The sequence below is a fragment of the Oryzias latipes genome, chromosome 20 (genome assembly GCF_002234675.1).
Source record: "Oryzias latipes chromosome 20, ASM223467v1".
NCBI lineage: Eukaryota > Metazoa > Chordata > Actinopteri > Beloniformes > Adrianichthyidae > Oryzias > Oryzias latipes.
Genome location: NC_019878.2, coordinates 7555770 through 7571419, shown reverse-complemented (window position 1 = coordinate 7571419; position 15650 = coordinate 7555770). Strand labels below are relative to the sequence as shown.

Genomic DNA, 15650 nt, shown 5'->3' with positions numbered 1-15650 from the left:
AAGAGGACATCACTGAGGGAGGGAGTAAAGAAGAGAGAGAACGTTGCTGGAAACTGAAAACAACCCAAAAAAGTGCTTTAGGTTGTGTCCAAATTACCACCCTACTCACTATCTAGTGCGTTCGCCATTTTGTAGTGCAGTCTGAAACAACAGCTCCAAAATCGAGTGCCCCATAAATTCAACAAAAGTCTCTGTGAAAAACCGGTGTGCATCCATGCTCACTAGATTGATGAATATAGACCACAATGCATAGTGTATAAACTATTTTTGCCAAAAAACTATATTTAAATGTATCTTTTTAATAAACCATCAAATTTTTTATCTTCAGAATACAGTGGATTCATAAATAATCGTCGCAAAACGCGTATATCAATTAGAAAGGGCTTGTCCAATGTCCAGCAGAGGGTGCTAGGTCCTTCGCTAGGACAACTTTAACAGGTTCAGCAGGGTTGGCTCGCCATCTTGTTTCATTCCGCACTTGGGTTTCGAAAGGAACAAGTTCTTTCTTCGCCCCAACCTTACTGGCCTATCATTCCAACTTAAAATACACTCAAATAGATAAAATAAAGACTAGATAATCCGTTCAAATAAATAAATATAAGGTCGTTACTTTTTTTACAGAACTATTTCAAGTTGCAAAGCACATGGCGGGTGGAATGTCCAGGCAAAGCCTACATTTATCGAGAGACATCCATGCTTTTTGGCTGTTTGTGGTGTGTTCGAATAAGTGGGCGTTGATGCTGATGATTCTCTGCCTATTTCTTCCTGTCTTGGGTCGTGCGGTGTATGGGGCACGGACAGCTCCCCAATTAAGCCACTTAGTTAGTAGTTCGGCTATAGCGACTTACCAGCTGGATAGTTACAATATATTTAAGGAAATTCTTTTTTTCTTCTTCCAGGCAAGACGGGTGGAAAGTCTAAACCCAACCAGAACTCGTCTCGTCTCCTTCTTCATTTGGGAAATGTGCACAACGGACGCTCAGTTAACATACATGAAAGCTCTTATATCTGCATCAACCCGATTGGCTGTTGCCGGTCACATGGATCACATCAACTAGAGACTGCATATAAATAATAAGGAAACCAAACAAAATTGGGTTTACCAGTTTGTTTGTTTTATTTCTTCTTCCACATTTAACTTCAAAAACAACAATAATAGGAAATGACATTTTCAACAATTGCTAACAATTTTCAATTTTTTCTGTTTTATTTTTTTTTTATTTTTAGGTATTTCTTTAAATTTTATTTAAATTTCTTATGTTTTATTTTCATGGGTATTTTAACTTGGGTTACAATATGCTAAAGTATGCTTTCGGAAATTCCGGTGCTACCGCAAATTCAAAAACATTATATTTTAATAAATAAATATTTGAGAGCATGCAGGCCAGCGAATTGTTTAATCCACCTATTAGAAACAACAGAAATAAGAAATACAGGATTATAGTCCAATCCTTAACTTAAACATATTTTAAATTAGAAATTATTTGTTACATATGCTCAAAACAGGGAATGTGTTAAACAAACTTCATATGATGGAGTTGGTAGAGCTTTTTAGAAAACTTTGAGTATTAGCTACTCATTTTATTTAATTACTTTGAACGTTCGGGTTTACAGTTTGGCGGGCCACATTTGGGCCCCGGACCTTGAGTTTGACATGTTAAGTAGAGTCTGCGGCTGATTATTACTGTATTTTCAGCACTGAAAGGCGCACCAACCGTCAACGAATGGTCTATTACGGTATGCCTTATGTCAACCTTATGTCAACCATAAGGCACACCAGCAAACAAGACAAAAGAGATAAGTCTGTCTGTCTGTTGTATTAAATGTGTTCACAGTAACTGTAGAACTTGTTTGTGACATTTTACACTTTAGCAATGTTAAAAGTGTTAGCTATGAGTGTTCACAATACCTCTTTTGGCTTTAACAAGCGTTACTGTGACTACGCTAACTCCCAACCTTATAAATACAGAAACACGGTCTGACACCGTTACACGTTAGCCATGTTAGCCACATTGGAATATTCCCCATAAAACCAGAGTATTTGGAAGTCGTAAAAGAACGGACAGACAGTTTAACAGAGCGCAGTCTTATGTTAATTTTTCTTATGTAGCCATGCATTTTGCATTGTTCCTATCTGGTTATCTACACACTACATGGTTTCAGTCACATTGTAAGTAAGAAGTTCTGATCCTGGATGGTTTCTTTGTGTGTGCAGTTTGCACATCCTTGTGTCTTTCCTCTGGGTGCTGTGGCTTCTTCCCTCGATCCAAAAATATGTTGTGTAATTTTGGTATTCTAAGTTTCCCCCACAGGAGTGAGAATGAATTTGCGTGCTGGACTGTGTACACAGTCTGGCAACCTGTCAAAGTTGTATCCTGCCTTGAAGACTAATGGGACAGGCTGCAGCGGCTTCTGCGACTTCTATGAATGCTTATATTTGGTCCTCGTGTTTTCTACTCCTCAGTTTATTCTTTTTTCAGTTTGTTCATATTTTACTTTTTACTTCTTTTTTTAAAGATACTTTCAGGTTCAACTGTTTAGGTTTCTACTATTTTTACCTCTGGCCACACATGACAAATGTTGGAAAGTTCAACTGGAAATGGTGTGGACTGACAAAACGGGTAAGTTGTGGTTAGGGGTTGGAAATCTTTTGCTTTTTGGCAAAGAAAATCCATATTTTTCTCAAACGAAGCCATTTACAATCAGATTTTTCTGTAAAGAACACTGAATTTCACTTAGATGAAACATAAATACTTAAAAATGAACGATTTATTACTCTCTACTGCACATCAGCTCTTCTTGCCACATCTTTATCTGACAGCCAGACTTCTGGGTGCTTCTGATTTCCAGGCAATCTTTGATTTGTGCAGCATCCCTGGCCGCTTCTGGACAGCTTCTGTGGTCGGAAACACATCCTGTCCCATCTCTGTGGGAACCCGACTGGTGGTGGTCCACATTCCAGAAGATAACTACATAGAAAAGCGGAAGGCAGGTTTTCGAGATAAAGGTCCAAAACAAGCCTGCTAACAAACGTTAAACACTTTACAGCTTGTTTCCATCAATATGCAGATTTGAAAGTGACAGCCGTTCTGGCAAAGTACAGTCACTGAAGGCATTCATCACATTTACAGCACAAGCCTTTAAGCTTACGCCCATGTGCTAATTGTTTATAGAACAAAACCATTCCATTTGTCATGTCAGTTTAATAGGCTTCCCTGTAGGTCAGAGGGGGGAGCATGTTTTTATTTGGCATGTTTCTTGGAATAAATCTCCACATATTACTCACACAGACGGATTCCAAGAGTTTGTGTTGAACGCCAGCTCCAAAAGCTGGCATCATAGACACGTGCGTTTCTGTGAACAGTCTAACATTCCTTGCTTTTTTTTGCCACAAGGTTTCCATCTTAATAAAAAAAGATGTGTTCTCTGCACGGTTTTGAAATGTGAAGGAATCACTTGTCCCAGAGGTGGAGCGGAAATTATACTCATGAAGTACTTTGGGACAAACAAAGGGGAGTCGCATCTCAAACACGGCTAACTCGAGTAAACAGTAAAGTGCATCCCAGGGCAACAATCTGGACCGCAATGTTTGGTCTAACCGGAACATGAACCCACTCCAGGGAGCCTCTAATCTGACTGGGGCTCTGTTATGACTGTGGGGGTTGGACGAAGGTTGGATGTTTGAGGAGGTACAGGTCAGGGGTCTCTGTTAGAGGACTGGGTGGCCACTTTAGGGGGCATTTAGGCCTCAGGCTGTAGAAGGTGGGTGCTGCTCAAGGAGCCAGGATAATCACAGAACAGAGCATTGGCCCAAATGAGGCATACAAGCTGAAAGTGAGACTTTTCATCTGTAAGATTATGTGTTTAAACTTACAATAAATGCAATCACGTTACATGGAAGGATATGATTAAGAGATGATTATAGAGAAAAAGTATGGCAGCCCCTCCCAACTCTGCTAGCATCGTGGCCTCCATCAACACACAAACACACACGCCTTCCCAAGCCTGACTGGTTAGATTGCTCACACATGCTCGTGGCAGACTGCCACGCGACAGCACAGGAGGCCTAGCAGGCATGGCAGGCATCTGCTGGGACGACCGGAGAGCGTGAACCTGCACGGGGGATTCGGGCCTCCAAAAACAACGGCAGCAGTCCGGTCCACCCTGCCTGTCAAATGAGCTTCAGTTCGAGTGTGTCACAGACCGACGTCTGGACTGGAGCCGCATGGAAATGTGAACAGCATGGCTCAGTAAGCCTGGGTGTGTGAGGACTGCATTTTTGATTTGAGGTATGTTAGTTCTAGAAGCGCCAAGAGATATTTGAGAATTTAAGTCTCTCCCTCTCCAAACCACATGCTTCCACTCATTTCTGCCATTTCAAGCTCAACGGCTGCCATCAATCAGTTTGTCCATTTGGTAAAATAAACCCTTAACTGCTACAACAGAGCAGACCTGAAACTTCTCCTTTTGCAGAAACATTTTAAAGGATAAGGATAAGAGTGAGGTTTACACACGTACAGGTTAACACCAAAAACAGACACTCTTGTCAATTCATGTACTTTAACCCTTTTACACTGAAGCTTCGGCTCAAGTGTTTACGTTCTTTGAACTTCTGTAACTTTTCAACTGTTTTTACAATTTACATAATTCTTTTGGATTATGTAGAGAAAAGCAGATTTTCTATGCACACTTTGCACTTATTGCACAGATGAAAATTGTAGATATACGTAAAATCTTCACAGATATATCATGAATGAACCACGTTAAAACCAGGGAAGAAGTACTTATAAACCACACAAAGAACACGTAAATCAACATAGTATATGAACCGCGCGTGATTATTGTGTGGTGCAATTCATTAGTGATTTGTGCGTCAATTGTGTAAATTTAACGTGATTTGTGCGCTGTATAAGTGATATAAAAGTTATACATCGGTGATACATGCGTGAAAAATCCGATGGACATGCGTGGACACACGTGGAACGGTTGTCGAAAGCCACAAATTTGCGTATGCATCTTGTAAATATCACGCACAATTGCGTACAATTTATGTTACAATTGCCTATAAACTAGGTAAAATACGCATAAACTGCGTAATTTTCAAACAACCAAACATTTTGAACAGCTCAAAACCAAATTTACGTAAAGAACTGTCAGCCGAAACCCTCGACGGACATCTGCGCACATCGACAACCGAGGAACACAAGAAAACAAATTAATGATATCACACATGTCGCACGAGACCGAAATTTCATACATGGAAAATGTACAAAATGTACGTAGTAGCTTTGTGACACGGCCTTAACAGTAGTCAAGTCTCTACGCAATCAACTGAATCTGTCATGAAGAAAAGCGACTTTGCGCCTTTTTGCAACACCTAACTTTTAATTAGCTCTTTTAATTTCAGAACCATCTTTAGAGATTGGTCTTGGTTCATTTCCAATCAGACTGAGCTCTGGTTCGCTCTGAGTTTCCTTCGTCTGAATATGTTGTTGTCGTGCTCGGAGCAGAACTACTGCACCAAAACAGCCACTATAGAGTAAAAAGTAGTAACCGATGAGCCGCGGAGCAACAATGAAACTCAGCAAATCATTGAAATGTGGTCTGATGATTGCAGGCTCATCAAAACAACTTTAACATGATACACATAGCTTCTCACGTTTTCCTGACAATCTATATCTCACAGACACTCATCAGCGTAGCTTTTGAGATGTCTTCTCCTGGCCTTGCACCATCCCTCTGCCGTACCAAAGTAAAAAGTATTGTACCTGACACTGATACAGGCATTTAACATCGGTCAACAAAATATGAAGTTTGAATAAGTGAACAATCTTGACAAGGAAAGCAAAGCGCAAGACTGCAATTATTCCTTCTGTAATTGCTTTGCCCCAACCTCGTACTTCCTGGCCAATGACTGAAGAGGTTTTAGTCACAGGGTTTTGTTTACAAGCTTTGCTCTGGAACAGGAAAGTCCCCTTGATGCCAGTTTGAAAATAGACCATATAAGGTTCAGGACTCGATCCGGACCAAATTTAGCGGAATGGGTCCATACCAATGGACTTTTCCAGTCTGAATACACCCTTAGATTTAAAAAGATGTGTTAAGGTGTGGTAAATTTGATTTGTAAATAAAAAGGAATAAACTTAACCTTCACATTAATGCGCAGTTTGAAAATTGAAGTAACCTTATGATTTAGTAGCGTCTATGATCAACAGTAAAAAGTTATCTTTAATTTATGCTGCAAAATAGCTTCAATTATAGCTCCCCCATTAACATGCATAAAAGCAAACAGACGCTGGCTGTTATGCCATAAGTGAAGTTGTTTGGAGAAAGGGTTGGGTTCTAAAAAATCTGTTAAATTGCAGAGGGTTGTGACATTTCTAGCTGAAATAACTGTAAGATTTGAGGTTATTGGTTTAAGAAATTGGGAAATAATACTTTCAAAGCCTTTTTTCACACATGGGTGAACATCTCCTGCAGGAGGACTGGTTTGCCTGTGAGTCTGTGGTTCTTATCAACACCCGCTGCTTGTTTTAGAGTAGGAACAATGCAAGTTTTGGGTTAAAGTCTCTAATGAAGTCTCTAGAGAATTATGTGTGGAGCTTAACTTTTGTTATTTTTTTGTGTGCAGCATTTAAGACTTCAAAGGTTCCAAAGCACCAGCAGATTTAAAGTGAACATGCAATCCTTTTTTTTTAAATAAATGAACTATTTTCAAACTAGCTAAGACTTAGCTTGGTCATTGATAACAAGTTAAAAAAAAACTCTACATTTAGTTGTCAGTATTATTTCTGTTAAATGTTTAAATATAAAGAAAACTATCTTGTAAACATGACCAATCCTCTAAGAACCAGTTGGCTAGCTAGCATACTTGGTATTGTTAACTTAGCTTTGTGTTACTTTTCTAGTCCTTCAGTCCACTTTTAAGGTTGTACTCAGACTGGACACATTTGGATTACTTAAAGCGTTTCCCCCAATAATCTGGAACAATTTTTTTAGTCCGAATACTCCAAAGGGGACTCGGACCAGGACCAGGAGCCCCTCTCTGACCCATCTATCGAGGTGGTCTCAGTTTGTTACGAATCAGACTGAGCTCCAGTTTGCTGTGAGATTGCACAGTCTGAATGCACTCTAAGCCCGGAGCTGAATAACTGAACCAAGACAGTCAGTGTAGCATTATGCAAAGTAGGAGCGTAGCAACCGTGACAATGAGACACAGCAACTCATTGAAATATGGTCTAATGAATGCAGGCTCATTAAAACAACTTTTAACGTTGCTTCTCACTGTGCGCCCGACGATCTATATGTCATAAACCCTTTATGCAGCGTACCTTCTTAGCCGACGTTTCCTTAGCAACCGCCTTAAAACATGAGTAAAAGTTGTACCTGATGTTGATACAGATGTTCAATTTGCTCAGCAAAATATACAGTTTCAATAAGTTAACTATACCGACAGGGATTGCAAAGCCATGACATTATTCTTTCTCTCATCCTAGCCAATGACTGAAGAGATCTTCAGTCACATGGTTTAGTTTACAAGCTTTGGTTTAAAACATAGAAGTCCGGTTTACGGCAGTCTGAATACTGACTAAGCACAAGGTTCAGGACTCGGTCCGGACCAGTCCAACTACACCCTAACAGCTTCCTATGAGTCTTCAAGCTTCACCAGTTTTTTGAAGGTGGCTCCCAACAACATGTATGCACAACCTTAATGATGTTTGGAAAATAAAGGTTCTCTTTCTGAAGCTCATCTTATTTTTTTTTTCAATTGCAGCACCTTTTAACTCTGCAACTAATTCCTATCATGTACTGACAGAATATCTGTGGTTTCAAGTGGTAAAAAGAATTCAAGTCCCACTTCAATCATCTTTTGATTTATTGTAAAAGCGTTGAGTGGTCTTTTAATTACGAGGATGCCATTTTTAGCAATAAATAAATAAAGCCTGTATTGTTTTTTAGGAAAATCTCCCATAACTGAGGGCTCTCTGTTTATGCGCTCTCCAGCTAGCCTACAACCCCTCACACCCTTACAACTTACACACTAATAACTACCAGTTATAGTTAAAATAACCCAATTCCAAGTTTAGGAGATAACTTTTTCTGACTTATTTTACTCAGAAAAAAACAAAACATAAATGTGGTTTAAAGTATATGAACCAAAGACATCAGTATTGCTCCAAAAAGGAACCCAAAAATACATCCCAACTCAAAAACCCACGAATGAGGTTGAAGAAATAACCCAAGTGTTTTAAGAGTGTAATATTAGTGGTGCAACTGTCAGAAGTCAAAACTCTGTCTCCCCCTCCAGCGGGAGCCGTCGCCAGAGTACGGTACTAGCCACAATACAACTCCCAGCAACCCCAGCGCACACTTCCTGGTTGCTGCACACCTGACTCTCATTCATTCATCAACCACAGCATACTCAAGCTCTGCACTGCTGAGTGAAGCTCAGTGTGAAGTATTGTTTGTGCCACTCTGCCTTCTTTACTGAGTGTTGTATTTAGACCTGATCCTCTGCCTCCTGACCCTGTTTGCCTGCCACCTGCCCCGACTCTGATCTGGATCTTGACTACTCTGTCTCTCCTATGATGCCTGCTATTGACCCTTGCCTGCCTGACCCTGATTTAGCTTTGTGGACTTTTAGCTGAGCTGATAAACCTGCTGCATTCAGATCCAGACGTCTGCCTGTCTGCCTGTTCTTGTGACATTGAGCTAATCAGCCATACAGTTCTGTACCAGATTCCAACTCAGAGGAGGAAAACAAAGAGGTCCATGGATCTATTTGTCTACAAGTGGATGCATCAGAATGGAGTGGAGAAGGGAGTTTGTGGCCCGCCTGCTGTAATTTCAATGTCGCACAATGTTTTTCAAACTGCATTTTTTTTGTCTGCTCCTAAGTCACAAAGATAAAGAACAACTCAGAAATGCAGTTTTACCGTAATTTTGTTTACATATATTCTCCATCATTAAAAAAATAATTAAGAACTTGTAAAATATACCAAAAACAACCTTTTCATTGGAGTTGGTCTTTGAAAAGCTGCATATAGACATACAGTATCCTATATCTACAATTGATTCAACATATCAGTTAAACTTGAAGAAACTATAGAAATATTTTACTTCTGGTGTGTTTTTCTTAAGTCTAAGGTCAATAGAAGGCGTATAGTATTCTTAGTATTGGCGACAAAGGCTCAAAAGCTGGTTCATTGGTGTCTGTGATCATTTAAGAATTTATTAGGCTCATTTTCAGAACCGTTAAGGATCTTTTTCTTTTTGTATGACATGATACATCAATCATTAATGTTTTTCTTTCTTACCTAACTGTAGAACAAGAAGATCAAGCAGTATGGTAGAGGGATATGAAAGCAGGTTTTCCTCAGATACTCAGCGACAGTGATATATGACAATGCAACAATGCTGCACATCATGTATATTTAATTAGCCTTTGCTTTCATGGAGGCTGAAGCTTCAGGTGATGGTTGAAGGTTTCCACCCGTCTTAGAAGAGGCTTTTGTCAACCGGGTGTTTTATTTATGTCTTAAAAGCCTTTGAAAATATTTTTTCTAATGTTAAGACAAGAGCAGAGCAGGATTTCTAACAAAGGCCACCAGACTTCAGCCTTAAAGGTCGTCGTAGGTTGACAAGCCCCTCCAACAGACAGCAGCTACCTCCCCCATTCAGCAGTGACGTCTAATGCGGTTGTTGATATTGACTGTTGTGGGGCAGAAAGCAGTATCACCTCTGTGTTTTTGAGTTCAGGAAGAGGCCAGATCTGGACCAGACAACTCTTCACACAGTTACCGTCCTTCACTTCCCCCTCTCACCGTCTGTACTTTACACTTTGTGGAAGCAACCAGACATGAAAACGGCGAGCTGTCATCACCTCGTTCCAGGATTTTATTTTCTCTTTTCAGCTGTAGACCTTCCTCACACTCTAGAAAGAAAAGGTTTGTCCAGCTAGTCTTTAATCCGGCCGGCTCACACCCGTGTTTGGTTTGCTTCAGGGAGCAGCGGTGAGCCCAAACTTCAGGCTGGGTTTCATGTAACCCAATCAGAGCGAAGAGCTCGGAGCCACTCGCTCCAACACATCCAGCTAATCGCACAGCGCAGGGAAGTCATGGCTTTACTGGAAAAGTGACAACAGAGACAATGAGAGTTGAGGCTGTGTCCCAGCCACTTCGTACATTTGTCTGTCGGGATAAATGCGTGACATACTTAATTCATAAGTGTCTCTTGCGTTCGTCATTCATCGATCTTCGCAGATGTTCATCAAGGTCTTTATGTGAATTCGGTTTTGAGCGGTTCAAAATTAGTCGATTGACAAATTCGCAGTTTACACATATTTTACATAGTTTATAGGCAACTATTACATAAATTTTGCCGGATTTTTGCAAGATGCATACAAAATTTGTGTCCATGTATGTCTAACTTACTTTTCAGGCATGTACCACTGATGTATAACTTTTATATCACATATACTTTCACATTAAAATTACGTAATTGACGCACAAATCACTAATGAATTACATATAAAGAGCGCAATGCGTGGTTTATTATTGATACATCTGTGAAAATTTCATGTAAAAACGACAACTTTTTGTACTTTTTCCACATATATGACCAATTTTCATTTGTGCAATATGCACTAAATGTACGTAGTGGCTGTGACACAGCCGTTAGTGAGTGCAGCACCTCAGGATCCCTATTCCTCCTGTAAATGCATCCGTCAATGAAGATTCCTTCCATCGTCCAAACCCACTTCATCCTTTTTGGGGTCAAAGGGTTGCTTAAGCCAACCAAGTTACTGTTGGGCACACATTGGGTATACCCTGAACAGGTTGTTGAACCCTCCCATGCACACCTAGGGACAATGTAGAATCATCAACAAACTTATGAAAGATGTTTTTGGACTGTGGGAGGAAACCGGAGGAGAAGATCAGTGCATGTATGAGGAGAACATGCACACTCCAAGGAAGGCTCCTATCAAGTATTTATTTAGATCCGTTCGAAGGTTATGACCTGAAGTAATTAAGGCTGTGGCCTCGTGCAGCGCTGACCTACCCTGCTCATTTTCCTTTTCTGGGGCTAAAAAGTGATCAGAAGATTCTGTATCAATTAGTGCTCAAAAATTGGTTTCATTTCAGATTTTATGAGGTAAGAAAAAAAAACTGCTCTGAAGTCACTTTGGCATGAAATTATTTCTTTAGCATCAGCCATGCTATAATCTAGATTTTTTTTCCTCCCAATTACAGCTCAGAGAGTGAAAAGTCTGAGTATATGCTCCCCCAGTTTCCTGAATATCAAAGCATTAGCATAATTACTATTTCAAGTAGAACAGACTCAACTGTTTCCCTGCTCCTCGGCACAATTTCTCACAGAAAACTTCAAAGACGCACTGTTAGTGGGTTTTTTTTTATAATAACCATCTTTTTTCCTCAGAAGTTGGACAAAGGGAGCAAACACCAGAACCAGAGGACAAAACCAGGCCACCCGGTCAAACTCAGTCGCTGAAAGATTCATCATGCAGTCCAAGATTGGGTTACTGACCACGTTTAGAGCCCCCAGAGGAGGAAACCGAAGAGGAGCTGCTTACAGGGGAAGTAGAAATGATGTCCTTTCCGATTCATTGAAACAGTTGTCATTTACTCCGTAGAGTACTGCAGGCTTAGAACACACAAACAAGCTTGGTGATTGTTTGATCCGCACAAAAAGAATCAGTGTCAGCAACGCTTTGCTAAACAAGCAAATTCTGAACCGCATCAGAATACTGTTCTATAAAAGTGTCCTGACGTGTTTCACTTCTGTGTTAATCCACTGTGGTGCCTGTAAATTCTGTATATATTTGCTTTAAAGGTCAAGTAGGAATAGCTGGTTTACTTCTTTGTGTTTTTTTCCCTGTTCACTTTCATTTGAACCATAATGCTCCCAAATGAGCAGATGGGAGTACTGCCTGGATTTCTTTTGTGGTTTTTTTTCAAAGGGAACACACTGTTGCTTCATTCTTACCCACTCCAGTGAAAATTGTGTTTTTGACATGTTCTTGAGACATTTTATGATGATGGAGGACAAAGCTAAAGAGTATTTCTTTATTCAAATTGATGTGAATCAGGAGCAGTCGTAAAAAATTCCATTGTGTGCTTGTGACATAAATAAATATGCTGGGCGGGCCACAAGCTCCCTGCTTTGCTCCATTCTGATGCATCCATTATAGACACATAGATTCATGTGCGTCTCTGTTTTCCTCATTTGAGCTGGAATCTGGATCAAAACTGTACGGCTGGATCACTCCAATATTGCACGCCATTGTTGTTGCACCAGTTGTATTAGGTTGGGGTTGTGAGTAGCTGTAAGCCAGCAGAAGAGCATATATACACAGATGGATGATGGGAAGAGGGCGTGCTTACTCCCCACCAACACCTCAGAGAGGAATTTCTAATGAGCTCCAGCTGTTCTGCAGAGACCATATCCTAGAAGATGACACAAGTTGTGTGATTTAGGCTAAAAATGTCATAATCGTGACCACTCGGAATGCTTTTACTACAGATCAAAATATGATCAGAGTGAAACTTAAAGGCGGGCTAGAAATAGAAGGTAAATAGAATAAAATCAGTTCACCAGATGACCACTAGGTCGCCAGTTCCTACACGTTAGTTTCTGTCTAATCTAATGTAAAACAGCTCAAATAAACAGTGTGGCTTAAAACCTTTTTATCCAAACTCATGTTATTTTTATCCCAAAAATTTGTTTTGAAGACGAATTTTTATTCTTTTATGTTATATTTAAGGTGAAAATCGTAGTTCAAGCCTCACCCACTAAATTATCCATGTTTTAAAGAAGGCGTTCAATGACATCATAACCAGCTGAGGTGATAACGACCACAGAGCTGAGAAACTGGCTTTAAATAGGCTTGACTCTAACCAGATGGTCACATGATCACAGGATCTGTCCATCTTATTTTTTTACCACAATATTTACTACTGTTCACTTTGACGAATATTGTGTGTAAAAAAAAAAAAATAAGCATCACATTAATAAATCATCTGCCAGACTGTCCCAGTGTTGAAGTTTCCTCTGAAGCAACAGGGATCCTAACGTTTGGGTTCAGGGGCAGACCCTCTCTCAATGAGGGAATGAGGGTGGGAGTGAGATAACAGCTGGGGCCATTTGGGTTAAGGATAAATATTCTCTCTACTAGCTTTTCTGAGTTCATCCTCCACGGGGAGCGGCATTCATTCCTCGACTCACCCCTCACCTTTAATCATCATCTCCCTGTTCTGCTCGTAAACAAAAGGCTCCAGCAAACAGGAGCAAAAAGCTCTTCCCTTCAGTCAGCCAGCTGCCATTCCGCTTCTCCAATCTGATAACAAAAAACCTACATCTCTTCGTCTTTAATTGCTTCGGCGCTCACGTCGGAACCAAGAGTGGAAAATTCCACAACTCCCAGATAACTTCACTCCTGAACCGCCTCGCTCCAAATTAAAGGCATGTGTGGAATTTGGTGCAAGAGGTCCAACATGGGAAAGACGAGGAGTGAAATGCGTTGAGAAGTAGCTGAAAGAAGCGACCCCTCCCCGTAACTACCCGAAAAATATAGGCACGAAAAAGGCCGCACATGCCCCGAATGCCTGTTGATGGAAAGAAAACACACATCCCAATTCACGTCTGCCGAAGATAACCAGCCTGCAAAATGAAAACCTGTCGTCGGAGTGGGAAGGCTGTACCCTATTTTCTATCCGGACTCTAAAAACAAAGGAGGAAGGAGGAGCACCATCATATAAAAATTTACTGAATACAAACATACCGGTGAACGCAACACTTTAGTTATTGCTCCCATTTGTCCTGAAATGAACTCAAAGATCTGAAACATTTTCTACAAACACAAAAAAAACATTTTTCTCAAATTGTTTTCATAAATCTGTGATAATAAGCACTTCTCCTTTGCTGAGATAATCCATTCCTCCTCAAAGGTGTGCCAAATCAAGATGCTGATTAGATTGCATGATTGTTGCACAGGTGTGCCTTAGACTGACGACAATAAAAGGCTACTCTGAAATGTGCTGTGTTGTTTTATTTGGGGGAGGGTCTGGGGTCTGGGAACTGGGGACCGGTCAGTATCTGGAGAAACATTATTTTGTGTGTGGAGGTGAGCCCAACTGTATCTAGCCAGTACCTCTCAACCTCTCGCACAAGCTCAGGCTCCTTCCCTCCCATGCCCCAAAAGCCAAGTTCCATGACTGAGGTTTGGGCAGCCGAGGACCCCGCCTTTGACTGCCACCCAAACAACATTGCAACGGCTCCTTTTGAGGTCTCCTACAGGTGGTGGGCTCAAGCTAGGCCTGGCTTTAGAGCGGGGCCCCGGTGACACCAATATGAGCGACGTAACTGGATATTGGCTTAAGGAGCCTCTGAGTCTGCTATCTCTCAGATGGTGGAGTGTTCCTGCCCCAGGTGGAGGAGTTTAAATATCTTTGGGTCTTGGTCACGAGTGAGGGAAGACCGGAGTGTGAGATTGACAGGCGGATTGGAGCAGCGTCCGTAGTTATGGGTCAGCTGTGCTGGTCCGTTGTGGTGAAGAGAGAGCCGAGCCAGAAAGCAAAGCTCTCAATTTACCGGTTGATCTTTGTACTGGGGAGAGGGAAGTCTGGACATCTTTGCTTAGACTGAGGAAAGGCGTGACAAGTGATGCTTCAGATATATGGGTGTTATTCTGAGGAACTCCATAGTTAGTTCTGGCGGCCGGAAGGGGATGAGTGGAAGTGGATGGATGGATAGACGGATGGACGGACGGACGGACAGACGGACGGACAGACGGACGGACAGACGGACGGACGGACGGATGGATGGATGGCATCATTTCCTATCTGCATCTTTATCAGCTGGCTTTGTGCAAACCCACCAGTTCTGACAGAACAGCTTTTTTTTGTGGGATAACAACACTCTTGTTAAAGGAGATGCAATCCTGGATTCCTGCGGAAGCAGACTCTCCATCCTGAAAAAAGAAAAGGCCCCAGTATGGTACTCTTCCTTGCTGCCACCGCCTGCAGGCTTCCTTCCCCTCTCTGCATCTTCCAGACAGAGCTATCAGGTTTCCAGAGCGACTCCCTTCAGCAAAGTCCTTCTCTGTCTGCTCCCCAGTCAACATTCGGCCGTTTCATCCCAAGTGGCTCCTTTAACTTCTCTTCCAGTCACTCTTTTGTTATTGCTGCTTGGAAGAAGCCTGTAGCTAACCCTGACAGTCAGCGATTCGGGCCTCTTCCGATCAAACACTGATGGTTTATGAAGGAGTTCTTCTGCAAGGATGTTGTTTTTCTATGCAAGGGGTTAAAATGTGTCAGACATTTAAAACTTAAACAGACAAGGGAGGGAAAAAAAGACACTATCCTTCAGGAAAATCTGCACAAAAGGCTGGTCTGAAAGCAACGTATGAATCATGATGATAATGCTTTAGAAAAAGGCAGAGGCTTTGAAAATGCACGCATTATTACCCCCATCCATCAACTTTTACTGAAAGACGCGCAGACGCTGGGTTTTTTTCCGAGCCAGCATGTCCTGAGGGGAAAATTAGACAGTTAATCTTTCTGAGAATCCAGTTACAGCGTCAGTCAAACACAGATCCATCCGCAGATTCGCTCACAGCTCAAAACGCTTCA

General features: G+C 41.3%; 1 long non-coding RNA gene across 1 annotated transcript; it reads left to right on the top strand.

The window, feature by feature from the left end:
- The first annotated feature begins 325 nt into the window (after positions 1-325).
- Positions 326-14053, top strand: LOC111946667. Its single transcript, XR_002872390.1, has 3 exons — positions 326-2621; positions 2851-4289; positions 11440-14053. It is a non-coding gene; the product is annotated as an uncharacterized LOC111946667 (long non-coding RNA).
- The last annotated feature ends 1597 nt before the right edge of the window (positions 14054-15650 follow it).